This window comes from Ailuropoda melanoleuca, chromosome 17, assembly GCF_002007445.2.
Source record: "Ailuropoda melanoleuca isolate Jingjing chromosome 17, ASM200744v2, whole genome shotgun sequence".
Lineage (NCBI taxonomy): Eukaryota > Metazoa > Chordata > Mammalia > Carnivora > Ursidae > Ailuropoda > Ailuropoda melanoleuca.
This window is the reverse complement of record NC_048234.1, coordinates 27,316,496-27,334,645: the sequence shown is the minus strand read 5'-3', so window position 1 is coordinate 27,334,645 and position 18,150 is coordinate 27,316,496. Positions and strand designations below refer to the sequence as shown.

The following is an 18,150-nucleotide window of genomic DNA, read 5'->3' as shown; positions in this document are numbered from 1 at the left end:
TTGCCTCAGGCTATTTGAAGAACCATTAGTGTCCCCAGCCTGTAAGACCAGGGGGCAGGCGAAGACCAGAAGAGTCACAGGTGAACCATTAGGCCCTATCTAAGGAGGTTCTAAGCAATCCTGCCATTAGAAACTCTGTTGTGTTGATGTGTTCTCAAATAACATTTTGTATCGCATAAGATTGGCCTTCTCAATTAGAGATGGTGAAAGAGAAAAGAAAACACACTACCACCATTATTTTCAAGTTGTTGACAAAATAGGCATACTGCCTCGTGACTTGTCTTTGCCTAGTTACTTGTCATTTTAGTACATTGCCCTAACATTCGGTAAGGCTGGTAACCCAAAAGCATTCTTGCTGCTGGGTGAACAATATCCACCTCCACACCCAAGAAATAGTTTTGGACCTTGCTCTAGACTGAATGCTCATATGTCCCAAACTTCATACGCTGAAATCCTAACCTCCAGTGTGAAGGTGTTAGAAGGGGGGGGGGCTTTGGGGAGCTGATCAGGTCCTGAGAGTGGAGCCCTCATGACTGGGATTAGTGTCCTTATGAAAGAGCTTGCAGAACATTCCCTCCACCCTTCTGCCTTGTGAAGACACAGAGACAAGACAGCCATCTACAAACCAGAAGGCCCATCCTTGCCAAACATTGAAACGGCCCGTGCTGTTCTCCTGAACGTCCCAGCTTCCAGAACTGTGTCAAATCAATGTTTGTTGCTATCAGCCACCCGATTTATGGTATTCTCTTGCAGCAGCCCAAACTAAGACAGACCTAAACTAGGAGTTGGCAAACTTTTTGGTAAAGGGCCAGATAGTAAATATTTTAGGCTTTGTGGGCCACTCACCTCTACGGGTAGCACAAAAGTAATTATGATACATGACAAAATGTCCCAGTGAAATTTTCTTTACAATGAAATTTAAATCTTAGGTAATTTTCACCTGTCATAAGGCATTATTCTTCCTTTGATTGTCTTAAACCATTTTAAAATGTTTTTAAAATCATTCTCATCTCATGGGCTGTACTAACACGGGCAGCAGGCTAGGTTTGGCCCAGAGAACGCTGCTTGTTCATGCTTTCCATAAACCACAGATCTTGAGAACGATAAAACCAGTGAGTTATGTTTAGTGGAAAACATTCTCCCCGTGTGTAAGTATAGAAAACACAATTGTATGGTAATGCATATGGATTATTCTAATTATAGAAATAACTGGCTCTACCAGTTCAGATATTTGCCAATATTTAAGTTACAAACCGAAAGTGGCTTCATTCATTCATTCATTCATTCATTCATTCAGCAACTACTGAGTGCACATCATGCCCCAGACACTGGATGAGGTACAGGGTTAAAGAGGAAACATTCTCAAAAAATTCTTTTGAAATTACTTCATACACACTGCTTTAATCTGCTTGAGATGTTGGATTTTTTTTAAGTTAAAAATTTTCAATTTGTAGGAATGGTTGGCTTTTGTTTTTACTCATCCAACCCATGCCCATCAATGATCAACAAGAAGAGATGGTGTCAGCCCAAGTCAAAGGTATTGTTGACTTAAGTAAAACAAAGAAGAGCTTTTAACGTGAATGACAGTGAACCTTCATATGAAATGAGATGAGAAGTTAGTACATGTTTTATCATGTGCGTCAGGGATGGTTTAATTAGAAATAACTATAAGCATTTCAGCTGGGGAAAGGATACTTTATATTACCTTCCCATTTCTAATAGCATGAAATTAATTTTTAGAACCAATGATTAAGGGTAAGTTTCCACTCTTCAGGAAAATAATGGTCACAATGCATTAATCTTTTGCAAATCAGGAATTGTGGCATTGCAGTGACAAGCTGATTATCAAATTGTATTTACTGGCTGCCTCCTAATTACCTGTTTAAGAAAATGAGTCTGTTCTTTGTACCTGAGAGTGTTTGAATATGTTTGTAAGATTAGGTATGGCTTGACATTCATCACAGTCCTGTCTATAATAGTAAGAAATTAAAGATAGCTTACATGTCCATCAGGAAAGGAATAAATAATGTATTATGATACAGCAATACAACAGAATATGGCCATTACAAAAGATTATTCTAGATAAACAGTCATCATTGGACAAAGATATCTACAATATAGTAAAGATATTTTTTTTAAAGCAGGTTACAAAACAGCACTTATAGTTTGGTCTCATTCAGGGAAAGTGAAACACAGTAGGATACTAAACAAAATTCTAAAAAAGATTATTTCTGGAGGATCACGATTTGGGTCATTTGATTTTTCCCGGATTCTTTTCATTTTCTCTGTTGTTTGAATTTTTTTATGATGGGCGTGTACTGGGGATTTGTTTCATCCTTAACAAGTAGATACAGCTTTTTTGGTAATTGATAAAATTAAAAATCAGCAAGATTTTTATGATTAATAGGTCATATGATTTATGTTTAATAAATGATCAGTTCAGTAGCAAAAATAAGAATAAGTACGTGGATGTGTCAGGGGCGGCAAGCTTTTGCTCACGCAGTATGAATTTGTTACAGCTACTGAAATTTACCCTTAACGTGAACTTTTTGAGAAAGCTAATCTATTCCTACTATCCTGCTATCCTGCTTCAAGCAACACTGTCTCATTTGAAAACTTAGAAGAATATTATGAGCCCTTGCTTTCTTCTCCATGCCTATTGCTTTCTAGAAGCTCAGTATCCTGGGAAGTTTAGAGATAAACTCTGCCTACAGATGAAGGAACTGAGTCAGGGAGGTGACCAGACCTGCACAATGTCCCACAGCTAGAGACTGTCAACATAACCTCTCTTGCTTCCTCATTGATTACAAGAAGTTGTATACCATAAATATGTACAGCTCTGTAGGTCAATCATGCCTTGGTAAAGTAGTCTTTATTTATTTTTAAGATTTATTTATTTATTTTAGAGAGAGAGTGGGGGGAAAGGGACAGAGGGAGAGGGAGAGAGAGAATCTTAAGCAGACTCCACTCTGAGTGCAGAACCCAACTCTGGGCTTGATCTCATGACCCTGAGATCATAACCTGAGTGGAAACTAAGAGTCCGACTTAACCTACCATGCCATCCAGGGGGCCCAATAAAAGTGGTCTTTAAAAAAAAAGGAAAGTTATCTCCATCTGACCATCAAACTTTTGTGGTCTCCCAGAACTCCCACATGAACCCCAAGTAAGCCGGAGTTGGGATTGTTAGCATTGTGGCCTCTGGGAGTTCCCAGAGTGCTGGGGTAGGCAAGGCTGTAAGGACAGGTGGTGGGAAGACCCAGGTATGCATCTGTGAAGCTGGCCTGTGAAAAATGGAGAGGGGACATGAGGTCTCAGAGGAGGATCTGGGACAAAGAAACATCTGTGTGTCATCCAGAATCCCAGGCCTGGAGCACATCTTCAGTGCTCACACTATAACTCCAAAGAGGAGTTCAGGTGTGGCATTCGTGGCTTTCTATCACTACGATACTACCATGTATGGAGAGGAGAGATCTTTAATTTAGGGTTTGGGTGAAGGAAAATATTCAGGAAAAAAAAACAATAGCTATCACTTATTGAGAACCTACTATGCACTTTAACCTTGGCTCTTCAACTGATGCTGAGCTGCCTCCCTGACAAACGGGTCAGAGTTGTGAGGGGCAGACTCTGACATCACACGCAGGAGGGGATGGAGAAGAAAATGTCACAGGGAAGGTTATTCCTGTCAAGTGGGGCTCTGTAGTTTACAAAGACACGACAAGCCATTGGCTATGGTGTTTAGGACATTTTCGGTGTCCTTTCAGAGTGTCATGTTACCATGAAATCTGACCCTACTTGGCTACCTGAATTAATTAGTAGGACTGAACTGAGGGGATGTACAGTAAGTGTACTATTTTCTGGAAGTAAATAATTCATCTGTATGAGGTAACGAACATTTTCCAGGAAGGCGAGTTGTGATTTAACAAATGCCTTCAGCTTGTCAGAGCACTTGTAATCATTCATTGACACGTATTAACTCCTTTCTTTGGTGTGAGACTGGCCTAGGGAGTCTCTACACCTGCTTTGTAAACCAGTCCCCATTTCTTCCCCTCTCACACAGCATCCTCTCACCTGATGCTGTTTCAGAGGGTCTGCAAAAGGCGCAGATGACATAGTCACTCCACAGGGGTGTGGTTCCAGCAAGTGTCCCTGCACATTACCTCCGAATGCTTTTCATCATGCAGACCTTCATATTCATATGGAGTTGTAAACCTGTTACCGTTATTCCCCACCAAGTGTTTTACTCATTCCCATTTTCCTGCTTTTCTCTTATCTATGAAATATCTAGGTTTCTAATGACATTCTACTGGACCATTCTTACAACTGTAACCTCTTCTATATCCACCCACAGGTCAGCGATTACACATTTTCCCAAAGTGCATTCCACTAACTTACTATCTTTGATGAGCGCTGTCCAATAGAAATAAAATACAAGCCACAGATGTAATTTTAAATTACCTAATTGCCACATTAAAAAAATTAAAAAGAAACAGGTAAAATAAATTGTCTTAGAATATTTTATTTAATACAATGTTTCTAAAATACTATCATTTTAACATTGGATTAATATTTAAAAATTGTTAAGGGTATATTTTACATTTTTGGTACTAAATTTTCAAAATCCAGTGTCTATTTTACACTTGGAGCCCATCTCAATCCGGACTATCATGTTTTGTGTGCTCAGTAGTCACATGTGGCTAGAGGCCACCTTATCAGACAGCACAGATCTAGATCCTGAATGAAGAAATTAAATGAGATCCGAATTCTAGCCAAGCCTTCTATTAAGATCCTCTCCTTCCTCGTCTCCTCCTACCCACCCACCACCACCACCACATCAATTTAGAAATATAGTTCTTTCTCAGGCCAATCTTCCCAATTAACTAGAAACTATGACTTCAGTATTTTTTTAAAGATTTATTTACTTATTGGAGAGAGAGTGTGTGTGTGCACGAGCGAGAGGGATGGAGGGAGAGAGAGATTCTTCAAGCAAACTCCCCACTGAGCGCAGAGTCTGAGGCTGGGCTCAATTTCAGGACCCTGAGATCATGACCTGAGCCGAAGTCAAGAGTCAGCCACCTTACCGACTGAGCCACCCAGGTGCCCCTGCCTTCGATATTTCTGTAGTCTCTCTTCCACATTCCACTCTCCTTTATCTGCAATCCCTTCATTTCATAAATGGGAAAACTGGTGCCCAGAGAGGCTGGCAACTGAACCAGGGTCACACAGTGCTCAGTATCTACATTCAGTTTTACTGGTAACCAGAGCAGAGCTCTTCTGATTTCCTTGAGCACACAGCCATTTCCCTGCCTCCTCTTTCTGCTTTACGGCGCAGTCACTCTTCCTTTTACTCCCTCCAAGAAGGAAGAGTTGATTTTACCTTCTGGGACATAAAATTGAGAGGCCCAAACTAAACTAATCCTCTAAGCACAATAGGTGGACTTAGGTATTGCCCACGGGTAGCTCAGATCTGGCAACTTCTCTTTCCAGTTCTTAAAGGCAATAAACCCTCCCTCCAGGAGAGGAGGTTATTCACTGGGTGACTTTCTTTCTTTCTTTTTTTTTTTTAAAGATTTTTTTTTATTTGTTTATTTGACAGAGACAGAGACAGCCAGCGAGAGAGGGAGCACAAGCAGGGGGAGTGGGAGAGGAAGAAGCAGGCTCATAGCAGAGGAGCCTGACGTGGGGCTCGATCCCACAACGCCGGGATCACGCCCTGAGCCGAAGGCAGACGCTTAACTGCTGTGCCACCCAGGCGCCCCAGCTGGGTGACTTTCTGACTGAGGGTTCTGCTGCATACATTCATTTATAGGCAGAAGACTGGAAGGCTTGATTCTAAAATGTCATTATGGTAATCTCTCCCTGTGCCACTAGCAGTTGGTTATGGGTTATTTTGTGGTTTGGGATTTTTCTACAATAAATACATGCACTCTTTTTTGCAAAGAAATGATACGTGTTAATAATAAAGGAATATGCCTAGTACCTTTTATAAAGAAATAGTCTGACCATTCTGTCTTGGCTTAATTTTCCCAGATCCACAAATAAAAGACCTTTTTTTTTAATAAAACCATTTCAGGCAATCATCTAAATATTTTCCAGAGGTAGAAATGCAGACATAATGCAGTTTGAAGCCCTACTGTATAAAAATCACTCATCGGTATAAAATGAGTTAAGAGTAATTCAAGCCAAGCACCTAGAGTCTTCCACTCAGATTTCTATCTGCAAAACATGACAACACTTGACCACTTCAGCAAAGCTAAGGGTAACAATTTCTTAACTTCTCCTTCTCTCAGACACCAAAAATAAGAGGAAAAAAAAAAAAAAAGAAGAAAGAAAACACGATAGGCTACAGCCAGCTCCTAATATTATACCACCAAAGAAATTATGCATTTAAAAAAAATCATTTTGTCTTAGGTAACTTTAAAGCATTTTCATTGATCATTTTCAACAGATAAAAAAGTAAGATTTCCACATGTATCGATCTCTCCTGAATGATTTATACTTCGGCTTTTAACATACAATGTGGAGGTGGAGAAAGAACAAAATCTTGTATTTTTCTGAGACTTTCATGTTTGCATTCCACACCACAAGAAAACAAAGCCTGCCTTTCCATAGGCAGATAGTATTCATAATCTGTAATTTTTCGGTACAGATGCATGATTTGGTGCTAATTTGGTACAAAATGCACAGCTCTTTAGCCATGTGATTGTTTCAATTAAATCAAATTCCAGAACATTTTAGGTTCACTAGTAGAACTTGCAATATAAAAGAAATAAAGGAGTAAATGTTTTTGTAGTTAAGTTGAAAAGACTAGGTGCACGCAATTATTTCCTTAAGTAGGAACACATCAATAGTTTGGAAGATGCAAAAAAGATACCACCCCACCCCCACCCCCACCCCCGGCAAAGCGCCTTACTAGCAATGGGATCAATACTTGGGTTTCTCAGTAAATTGGTATTTGGAAATGTAGATTTTGCTCTTTCTGTCTCTGGGGTGTCGGATACTGAAAGCTTTGCAAGTAAACTCAAGAACTAAATGTTCTTGAAAAGAACCCTTCACGATCACCCAGTCCAATCTCTTTCGTCACTTCAGAGGAAATAGCAAATCTTTTGATTGTGGCACAAAATCCTTGCGACTATGGCAGTATTCGCCAGTGGGTTAGCTGGTGGAACCCCTGGAAGTCAATGTTTTTTGGTGGAAACCTATTAAAATGCTGACATATTTATGTCTGCCCCAGGAACCAGAAGTTTTACTAGAAGAAAATAGGATTCTATTCCATATACGTGTGTTATATTCAACTACAACTATGTCCGGGGGGGGAGGGAAGTGTGGTTAAGTTAAACATAATGCATTATTTTGGAGATATTCTGTTAACATGGGTACGTTACCTACTCATCTGGTCTCCTGCGCTCATCGGCAAGGGGTGTAAGATGCAGAGGCTTAAGAAAAATTTGGAGACGGTGAACTCATGTGTAGAAATTCAAAGTTCGTTGTCTTCTCTAAAATTAAGATGAGACCATACAAATGTCAAATCATTATGTTGCACACCAGCAATTAATATAATATGTCAGTTATATCTCAATAAAAGAAAAATGATGACACCGACATCATTTTATGTCTGCCAGGGCTTATCTTCCCTGCCCCTGGGGGGAGCCTAGTTTGGTTTTGGTTTTTGGTTTTGGGTATTGTTCTTTTTCCTTTTTTTTTTTTTTTTTTTTAAAATTTTAAGTTGGTTTTTTTTTTTAGAATTCTAAGTTGGTTCTTATTTGGTGGAGCAGAGATAGGACATTTGAATGACTATTTTTGTATTGTTTCCAACCCACTGTGCTAAAATCATGTGGTTGCTGCGTGTACCTTATGTTCCTTTAAAAGACAGTTTTAAATGAAAGTGTTTTGAGACTGTAAGCCTTCTTTTAGTGTTTTTGGGCAATTACCACAATCAAAACTAATTTTGAAAAGTACTCGATTAAAAAGCAATTGAATGTGGGAAGTGACTATTAAAAAGATTATTGAGCGGACATGATGACTCGTCTTGATTTCAGAAGTGAGGTGCTCTGTGTGGAGAACTGTCATGATATAATTCTGAGTGGGAAAAAAAAGCTGCAGATTTCATTTCATATATAAAATAAAGAAAAAGAAAAAGAGAGAGGTCTGGAATAAAATAGAAGTTTACTCCAGGTGGTAAGGGAAGAACTTTCAGTTTTTATTTTATAGACTTCCATATTATTTAACCTTTTTTTCCAATAAATAGGTACAACTTTTCCCTTTATACCCAGCAAATTTTAAGAATAATTTTGTTCAATTCTGTTGATCAGGCAAATTAACCACAAGATTGGCAAAACGGTAAATTTTCAAAAAAAATTAAGTGCCATATAAAACTTTGTTTGCAAATAGACAATTGTACCAAATCAGTAGAGTGAATCTCTGAAAAGCTGTGGTTTGGTATTCTACTGGAGTCTATTGGATTAGGTTCCCTACACAATTGAACCTTAATTGTTTCTCACATGGTAGGTGCTCAATAAATATTTATGAGATTGAACATTGAGTTGTCCTTTTTTTTAATCTACAAAAATAGTAATTTTATATGTTCAACCTAATTGCAGCTGCTCAGTGAATCAATGACGATGGTGAAATGCACGAGTGAGCATGACAGCTTGGGATAGTGATGACTATGGACCTGAAAGGCAGACCCTAAAATATCAAAGGTCTCAACTAAAAAAAGGTTCAAGTTTGAGAACAAGCCAGGGGCCTCTTAAAACTCAATTTAGTGGGTCAATTCCCCACTAAACTCCCTAGTTTTCAAATCTATAAAAGCATAGATTTTCAAAGTCTCTATTAGCTAAAGGATTCTAAATCTAGACCAAATAACTGTAACAACAAAAAGAGTGTTGGTTAGGTATATTTTCTTTCTTTTTCTCCTGAGGAACAGATAAGAGGATCTAAGCTAAATGTGTCATATTAGAAATTTTTATTTAAAATGTGAACCAGAGGGGCGCGTAGGTGGCTCAGTCCGTTAAGCATCTGCCTTCAGATCAGATCATGATCTCAGGGTCCTGGGAACGAGCCCCATATTGGGCTCCCTGCTCAGGGGAGAGTCTGCTTCTCCCTCTCCCACTGCCCCTCCCCCTCTCATGCAAGTGCACATGCTCTTTCTCTATCAAATAAATAAAATCTTTAAAAAAAATGTGAACCAGAAAATAAGTTCTTAAAGAACAGATACATTTTCAAGGCAAGCTGTGAATTCTCTTCCTGCCCCCCTTTGAAAGTAAGGCAGCACTGATTTTGTGTGGCATGACTTGTGTCCAGTTCTGCTTGGAAGCAGGTGGAAGAGAGCACTGTTACTCTGAGGTTGTGGCTGCATTATGTGATAAGAAGGTTCAAGTGCATCTAGGCTGATTTTTCCCTCCGACACCCAGCATTTTTCAGAGAGTCATTGCAATTTTCACAAGCTTGAACCAGCCTCCATGTAACTATTTTCCTTATAATTACTCATAATTAAAACTGGAAAAAACAGTGGCAATGTGACCTCTCAGAGGCATTATGCAATTGGGCAGGGGTATTTGGGAAACTAAAAAAATACTGGAGTTTCTACCATTTCTAGTATCTAAATAGAGTTGCAAGAAGAAAATGTATGAAGTGAACACAGAAGATATTCTAGTCCTGGTTTATTGATATAACATTAGGTTGACCTCTACAATAATACTTATTAGAAATGTCATAATAATAATCATAGACATAATAACTGTTTGCAGTTATAATGACTGGTTGGACCAATGCATCCTCCAGGCAAACAAAGCTTTTGGAACAACATGATCCTGCCCACAAGCTGATACCACATGAATTTGTACACGTTCAATTGTTCAAACAGTTTGGGAACTTGGTTTTTAAAAAGGGCAATTTCAGGATCTAAAATTGTTTCCCTCCATTAAAAACAAAAAATGTGTTTGACAAAACCAGCTAGAGAGTTACCCATTAATTCACGTAGCAAGTACTTCTTTAAACATATCCTTGGTGCCTGGTACGGTGCTTGGCACAGGACACAGAAGAGGAAAAACAAACATGCTTGGATGACTATTTATACCAACTCGCACCAAAACACATTTATTAACGTGACACATCACCCTTGGGGGGAGATATCATACTCTCAACTGTGATTTTCTGATTTAGCCTCTGCTTCAGCAGAAGGTAGAGTTCTGTATACACCCAAATTTGGAATTTCTTCAATATGAGTATAAAGAAAATATACGTGTATTTTGGCCTTTGAGAGAGAAGTGTTGTTATAATGGTAATGATAATATCTACTGTTTATCAAAGGCCCTAACTGGGCCTGTGTTTAACATTAACTCTAACCTTCAAAACAACCCTGAAAGTAGGTGATTTTTCCATTTTACAGATGATTGATGTTGAGAAGCCCCTCCCAGGATCAGACTCATGATATTCGGAATGATTTGCAGTTCCAAAGCCTCAGTGGCAGCCTATTCAAGAAGACAGGTTAACAGTGACCATTTACTGCATATTTACTCTGTCACTATTCCAGTCCCGTTCTATGGATTGTTCTAATCCTCACAATAACCCTGCCGGAGAGATCATCATGCCCCACATTACAGATGCAGAAACTGAGGCTCACAGAGGCTGAGTAATGTGCCCCAAATCACACATCCAGTTAACTAACGGCCACCCAACGAGCAGGGTTAGCAACCTGGGGCTGTCTGACCCTCAAACACTTACTCTCTCCTCTCTAAAATACCCCCATCCTCCACTGACAGCCACTCTTTCAGGCCTTGGTCCACGCTCTCTCCCGTCTGCCTAGAATGGCCTCCCCTGCCTCACTCCTGCTCAGTCTTCAAGGTCAAGTGCAGATATTATTTCTCCAGTGCCAACCACCTTGGGCAAAATTTGTAATCATAGCACATGGGGGTTTTTTTTGGTTTTGTTTTGTTTGTTTTTTTGCTGCTAGTCTAGCACTTATTCACATAGTATTGTAATTATTTGTATGTATTTCTCTCCCGGGGAGGTTAAGAAGACCTTGAGAGCAAAAATTGTTTCTTATATACTCTTGAGTTCCCAACACATGCTACACGGCTTGGCACGCAGGTTGAGACTCCAAGTTAATTGGTGGCAGACCTAACACCTCATGCCAGCATGCTGTAAATTCAAAGGACCTCTAAAAAAGTGACAAAACCAATCCTCCAGTCTCTTTTTGGGAGCCACAGTTTTTGACTGTTTTATTTGCCTGTCCATTTTAAAGATCCTCAGAAGAGTGAATGCTCACGCCTATCTGCTGCCTCTATTTGTGATTCTTCTAACAGGTCATTCTAGCCTCATTCCTCATCTTTCTGTCCTCGGAGAAAATTCTGCCTTCTTGTAGTGCAGAAAACACAAAACGAAACTTTCACAAAACCTGCCTTCATTTTTGCCTGTTGCCTGGTTAACTAAGTTGGACGTGCTACACAATTCTCCCCTGGATGATCACCACAGAGACAGATATTTTTTGTGCCAGTGAGAAATGTGGGGACCACAAGGGAGTAAGGATACTGGTGCTAAAGGAAAGAGCCCACTGCAACATGGTGCGAAGCTTAGCCCCTCAAACAGCGCAGATGCGGGCGCCCTGACCTGTATCTTCAAACCAATTACCAAGGCTTTATTTTTCTATGAGGAGGTAAGTAAATGACTGTTCGACAGATTGGAAAAACTAAGATAGAGAAAGAGTGAATTCTTTGGCCCAAACCTTATTATGCTGGGGTTTAATCCAAAAGCTCTCACCTTCCAGCCTGCACTTGAACCCAAGGGCAAATTTTCAGAAAATGGATGGTAGCTGTATTTCCTTGACCAAGATAATCAGGTCATCCCTTTAAATAACACCTTTCTGCTTCAGAAGTGATATTAATATACAATCACCCTGAATGTTTATATGCAAAACAGGCAAAAAGATCTGGCTTTTTTGTGTCTTTGGTTTTTTAAGTCTCTCCTGAATAGGGATATTCACAGATAATTGGCAGCACTGTCTGGACAAAGAGTTACAGCTTTGTGGTGTAAAAAACGTAGCCTGCATGTCCAAATTAGCTCAAGAAATTTCCCATTTCTGAGAGGGCGGGCTGGCTGCCAGCTCTTTAAGACAGAAAAACACACCCTCAGAACATGAATCATTACCTAGCACATAAAGTGAGCTCACGCGCGCGCACACATACACACACACACACAGAGACATTTTAAATAATTGCTCAAGACTTTACAAAATATGCCTTCACCACGGTACAAATGTTATCAACTAAGATCAGGTTGTCCCCTTTTCCATCCAACCTGTCAGAAAGAGTAAGCTATTTGCCAAAAGCATTGCTCCAGGAAAAGGCTCAAGGCGTCCTGTAAACAGGGGTGCCAAGCAGACACAGCGGATGAGTCAGAGCTGATTTCAGAGTACACACGTGTAGGTTGAACTTAGTGCCTGCAGCTCGTTGTCAGCCCTGTTTTAAAAACAGATTTGTTGACCTTTATGTAACTACTTCTCTTCTAACTCCCAACCCTGAAAGGCAACCTTCTTCGAGAAAGATCTAATAGAAGCATTTAGCATAGATACACTAGGATGACCATTCTCTGGAAACAGGCGTTGCAAGTTTGGAAAAAATACAGTAGTGAGGTCGCCCAGCTGCAACACAACAGAAAGGCAGAGAGACAAGGTGACCTGCCCCAACTGAGAGTGAGCATTTGGGTGGCTCCCATCCATGTCATAAATGAGTGCAATGGGTGTCAATCATTTTTATTGTAAATACTCTCAAAAGTACTGAGACATTATGAGATGAATAGTTTACAGTTGAAAAGAGCCCAAAATAGTTCCAAAATCTAAAGGCAAAGGAGTCCAGATGTTTCAGTACGCTGCCTTAAAAAGCAAGTTTAAAGCACACAATATTTGTTTAAAACATATAATTGATTGATGTGTTTCTTAACTACCTTGAGACAACCGGTTCCTCAGAGCAATCAGTCATATTTATTTCTCTATGTTAGCTAGAAAGTCAAAGAGAGCTACCACGTTGGAACCAGGACTGTTTTTCCCTTTACAAAAATTTCTGATTTCATCATAGATGTTATGGTAACCCTGTCCAACAGTCTGGAAGTTTAATCCATAATATTTTTAGAAGTTAATTTAATAGGGTAGAACCTCAACTTTCAATTTTCCTTTCTTTTAATATTGGAAGAATATTTGTCCATTTTACACTAATTTTTAAAAGTTTTTTTTTTAAGAAAGGCTTTTTGGAAAGAACATTTTACATACCTTTTTCAGGGTAACTACACTTTTTTCTTTTTAATTGAAGTATAGCTGACATATTATATTAGTTTCAGGCGTACAACATAAGTGATTCCACAATTATTATGAAATACTAACCACGATAATTGTACTTTTCAATAAAAACCAATCCAAAAGAAGTAAATGCAAACAAAGAATTAAAAGGTAGATACCTTCAGTATTTGAAAAGCAACTTTTTTTCTTGTATGGTTTAACAGTGAACTCAGAATGCACTTACACTGGCAATTTAAATGATCTATAAGTGTCTTGCCTCGATGGTGAAAAGTCCTGGGATAAAATACAGTGAGAATGTGTGATATTAAAAGCTGTGGTTCACACTTACAGACACTGCAACGTCACTGAAATTGTGGGTAATGAGGACATTATTTCCTTAGGTTAGCTCTTAGAAGCTTGAGGGGTGTCTGGGTGGCTCAGTGGGTTAAGCATCTGCCTTCATCTCAGCTCATGATCCCAGGGTCCTGATATTAAGCTCCATGTTGGGCTCCCTGCTCAGCGGGGAGTTTGTTTCTCTCTCTCTCTCCCTCTGCCCCCCTTCCACTCCTGTTCACTCTCAAATAAATAAATAAAATCTTGAAAAAAAAAAAAAGGTTCTTAATGCTGGGTTTTTGTAGAGGGGTAGATATTTTCTTTTGTTTGGTTGGTTTTTTGGCTGGTGATGGTGGTAGTGGTTGTTTATGAGTATTGCTATTTATTATTACAAACACCTTTAAATTGCAACGAAGTCAGCAAAGATAAAAGGCCAACTTGTGACTACAAACTCTCCTCGTGGTCATAGTCCTCAAGAACTGCACAAAAAGATGTTACTGAAACAAAAAACCCTTCACTCATTATTCCTATCCTTTTCAAAGTTCTCAAAGTTGCATGAAAAATTACACAGAAAAAAGAAAGGATTTTGACAACATTTTATTGAATGCATAAAATAATTTTCATAAATTATCAGTGCAAAATAACTCCTTCCAAAATTAGAACTCCTCGAACTAAGTTAACTCAGCCAACAAATTTATTTGTTTATCATCTGGGTGCCCACTCACATAGATGTTTTCAAACATAAAAATGTAAACACAATGTGATGGTTTTCCTTGGTTATGAAATTAGTAAGCATACATTATTTAACAATGAAAAATATAGAACAGAAAACAATACTTCGACAGCTTATTTTGGTTCTTGTTTCCAAATAATATGCTTATCATTTGGAGATTTTCTTATTAACTTCCTGTGACTGTGGAAGAGAACTGAGCTGGAGTTGGTGCATAAAATACATCACATGTCAGAAAGGACGTAAAGTGTAGATGTATCTGAAACAAACATCCCCGGCCGGGCCACTCAGAGCAAGTAGAGCAGTGCCAGCCCCCGAAGTTCCCTGCATGCCTTTCTGAGTCATAACTCACTCCCTTTCCTTCAGTGTAACTCCTGACTTCTGTGATATTCATTTCCTTGCTTTTCTTTATACTTTTTGCCATCCAAGAATGCATCACTCAACATTACAGTTTTGACTGTTTTTGAATTTTATGTAAATGGAATCATGCAGTAGATACTCCTCTGTATCAGCTTTTTCTAGCTCAATATCATATTTATAAGATTCATTCATAGCATAGCATTCGGTTGTAGCTCATGTCCATAGCTGTGCAGCATTCCACTGTATAACTATACCCCAATTTATTAACCCATTCTCCTGTAGATGGACATTTTGGTTCTTGCTATGCTTAGACTTATAAATAAAGCATAGGTTATAAGCTTGCTTATACATGTCTCCTGTTGCACATGCACACATATTTCCATTGGATATATGCCTAAGAGAGAAATTGCCACGTCATGAGGGACGGTATCTTTAATTTTAGTAAATAAAGTCAACTGCTTTCCAAATTGGTTGAACTAGTTTCCATTCCCACCAGCAGTTGGATGAGAGTTCCAGGTGCTCAGTATCCCTGGAAATCCTTGCTATTTTGTCTAAATTTTTAACTTCAGCCGTTCTGATGGATGTGTAGCAGCGTCTCCTTGCAGTTTTAATTTGCGTTTCTCTGAGGACCAATGAGATTGAACACCTTCTGTTATATTTATTGACCAATTACACATATCCTGTTTTAAAGTGGCTTTTGAGTCTATTCACCCATTTTTCTTTTGAACTGCGTTTTCTTATTGTCATCGGAGTTCTTCGCATATTCTGGATATAGACACTTCATTAATTATGTGCGTTCCAAATAGCTCCGTATCTGCAAACCTCTTGTTTACTATTTTAAGTATTTTTAATATTCTTAATTTTACTGTGGTCAAGTTCATCAATCCTTACCTTGAGGATCGGTGCATCTTCATGTTCAATATGTTTAAAAATCACTCTTTCCTGGGGCGCCTGGGTGGCACAGCGGTTAAGCGTCTGCCTTCGGCTCAGGGCGTGATCCTGGCGTTCTGGGATCGAGCCCCACATCAGGTTCCTCTGCTATAAACCTGCTTCTTCCTCTCCCACTCCCCCTGCTTGTGTTCCCTCTCTCGCTAGCTGTCTCTATCTCTGCCAAATAAATAATAAAATCTTTTAAAAAAAAATCACTCTTTCCTATTGAGATCATGAATTTATTCTCTTGGATTATCTTCTAAAGCCTTATTGTTTTGTCCTTCATAGTTAAAGCATCTACAGTTTACCTAGAATTGATATTTTTGTTGATGATGTGAGCGGGTTGAATTGTTGGGTTTTTCCACGTAGCTAGTTCTCTAACCCAATGCTCTGCTGTGTCCCTTTTGTCATCACTATGTCGTTTTTCATCAATTTTCAACAGATTCTCTTGACTTCTCACTTTGTAAAATGAGGGTGTTTGTACCCTTACCAATGCCTCCTCCTCTCCTGCCCATCTTTCATCTCTCAACATCTGTCTCTTGAGCTCTACTTTAACGTTATCAAAGCCGAGTGTTTGTGTCTGCTCTTAATCACCTTTAACTCTTCCATGCTTTGTGCACAGATTTATTTTAAAAGTTGATAACCAATGAACAAATTTTACATTATTATGACTATTCATCACATTATTCATCATAAAGCCAGAAGATGTGAATAACTACATTTCTTGCCTATATTTCTGATGTCAAAATCCTTATGCCACCCAGAGAAAAATGCACTAGCACCAAGGTGACATACAGTCTCCTCTCTCACATTTTGCCAATCACTGAAAAACAATTAGGTGTTAAACTGTTTTGTATTTGGAACACAACATCCTGGTAAAGTGTTTTGATCTCGCCGGAATTTCCGGTTATTCTTTTTTACCTTGTTAAGATCAGATTCACAGGCTTTCCCACCATGCAGTTCTTTGCAACTTCTTATTAACAGCATCTATTATCTGAAATAAATTGCAGTCTTTTCCTTGAAAATATTTCAACAGGCCTGCCTATCTCTGTTGTAAATTACGCTGATTTCCTCCTTCGGTCTACTACATAATCGTCATCCTTGGATGCTGTTTCATTACTCCCCTAGACAAGATCTGTTTGTATATCCCTGAGAATAGGNTTTTTACCTTGTTAAGATCAGATTCGCAGGCTTTCCCACCATGCAGTTCTTTGCAACTTCTTATTAACAGCATCTATTATCTGAAATAAATTGCAGTCTTTTCCTTGAAAATATTTTTCAACAGGCCTGCCTATCTCTGTTGTAAATTACGCTGATTTCCTCCTTCGGTCTACTACATAATCGTCATCCTTGGATGCTGTTTCATTACTCCCCTAGACAAGTTCTGTTTGTATATCCCTGAGAATAGGCAGAAGAGCTGCAAGGTTACAGGAATACAGCCCACCTAAGGCTCACTTGTGACATCAATTGCAAGTGTGAGGGGTTCTACAAACCAGGCTCAGGTTTGAGAATTCACTAGAAGAATGCACAGAACTAAACTGAAAGTGATTATACTCATGGTTAAGAGTTACTGCAAAGAATAGAGATCACAGTCAGCCAAGGGATGAAGTATATAAAGCAGAGTCTGCCTCTCCCCATAGAGTCAGGACACATTATTTTTCCAGCATTGACTTGTGATGATAATAAGCAGAGACTTCTGCCAATCAGGGAAGCCCAGCAAAGCCGTGGTATTCAGAGTTTTTATGGAAGCTCCATTACATAGGCATGACTGATTGTCCCCATGCCTCATTTTAGTTTCCAGTCTCCAGTGACCCAAAGCCCCTCAGGCAAAGACACTCCTAAGAGGTCTGGTACTGCAGGAGCTTAAGGCTCATTTCCCAGAACCTAGAGGCCAAGGCCAGACCTCTTGTGGCACGAGGTTAAGTTCTTTACTACACAATCCCACATCTTCCTTTTTCTTGGTTTTCACCCTCTTTTTACTGGAGTACATCCTCAAGTGAAGGTGCATGAGTGTATAAATCTTAGTGATCTGACATTTCACAAAACCCATAAATATGGGCCTTTCTTCAATTACCCGACTTGGTTCTAATGGACACTTTGAATTTGAAAATCTCCCTTTAACTCTGGAGATGTTATTTCTTTAACAGTGTCTTTCCCTCTACCATGACTGCTGTGTGTTTCTAGAACACCTACTCCTTGGCTGTTGGACATCTTGGACTAATGCTCCAGTTCTGAGTCCAAAGCTCCTCAAGGCAACTCGGTGACGTCTATCCTTGCAGTTCCCTTCTCTGATATTCTAGAGTGCTGTTTCCTCCTCTTTGCTCCACTTATAAACCTCTGAAAGCATCTGTTTTCCCTCTTCTCCTCTGCTCATGACTACCCACAATTCTCTCCATTTTTGGGCTCTGCATATTTTTTATTCTTCTAATACTATTTTAAATTAGTCCTGTGAAGGAGAAAGAAATAAGTGTGCTCACCTTGATATCTTGAACTTGAAGCTACCCTTATGAATCTGAAAGGTTTTAAAGAC

At 39.2% G+C, this 18,150-nt stretch overlaps 1 protein-coding gene across 1 annotated transcript in view; it reads right to left on the bottom strand.

The window, feature by feature from the left end:
* TMC1 (transmembrane channel like 1) overlaps positions 1-18,150 on the bottom strand; it is a 355,988-nt gene that overhangs the window by 324,333 nt on the left and 13,505 nt on the right. Inside the window, exon 3 of the mRNA XM_034647338.1 lies at positions 7,383-7,493. The gene's annotated coding sequence lies outside the window, so the exon portion shown is untranslated. The remainder of the gene's footprint in view (positions 1-7,382; positions 7,494-18,150) is intronic.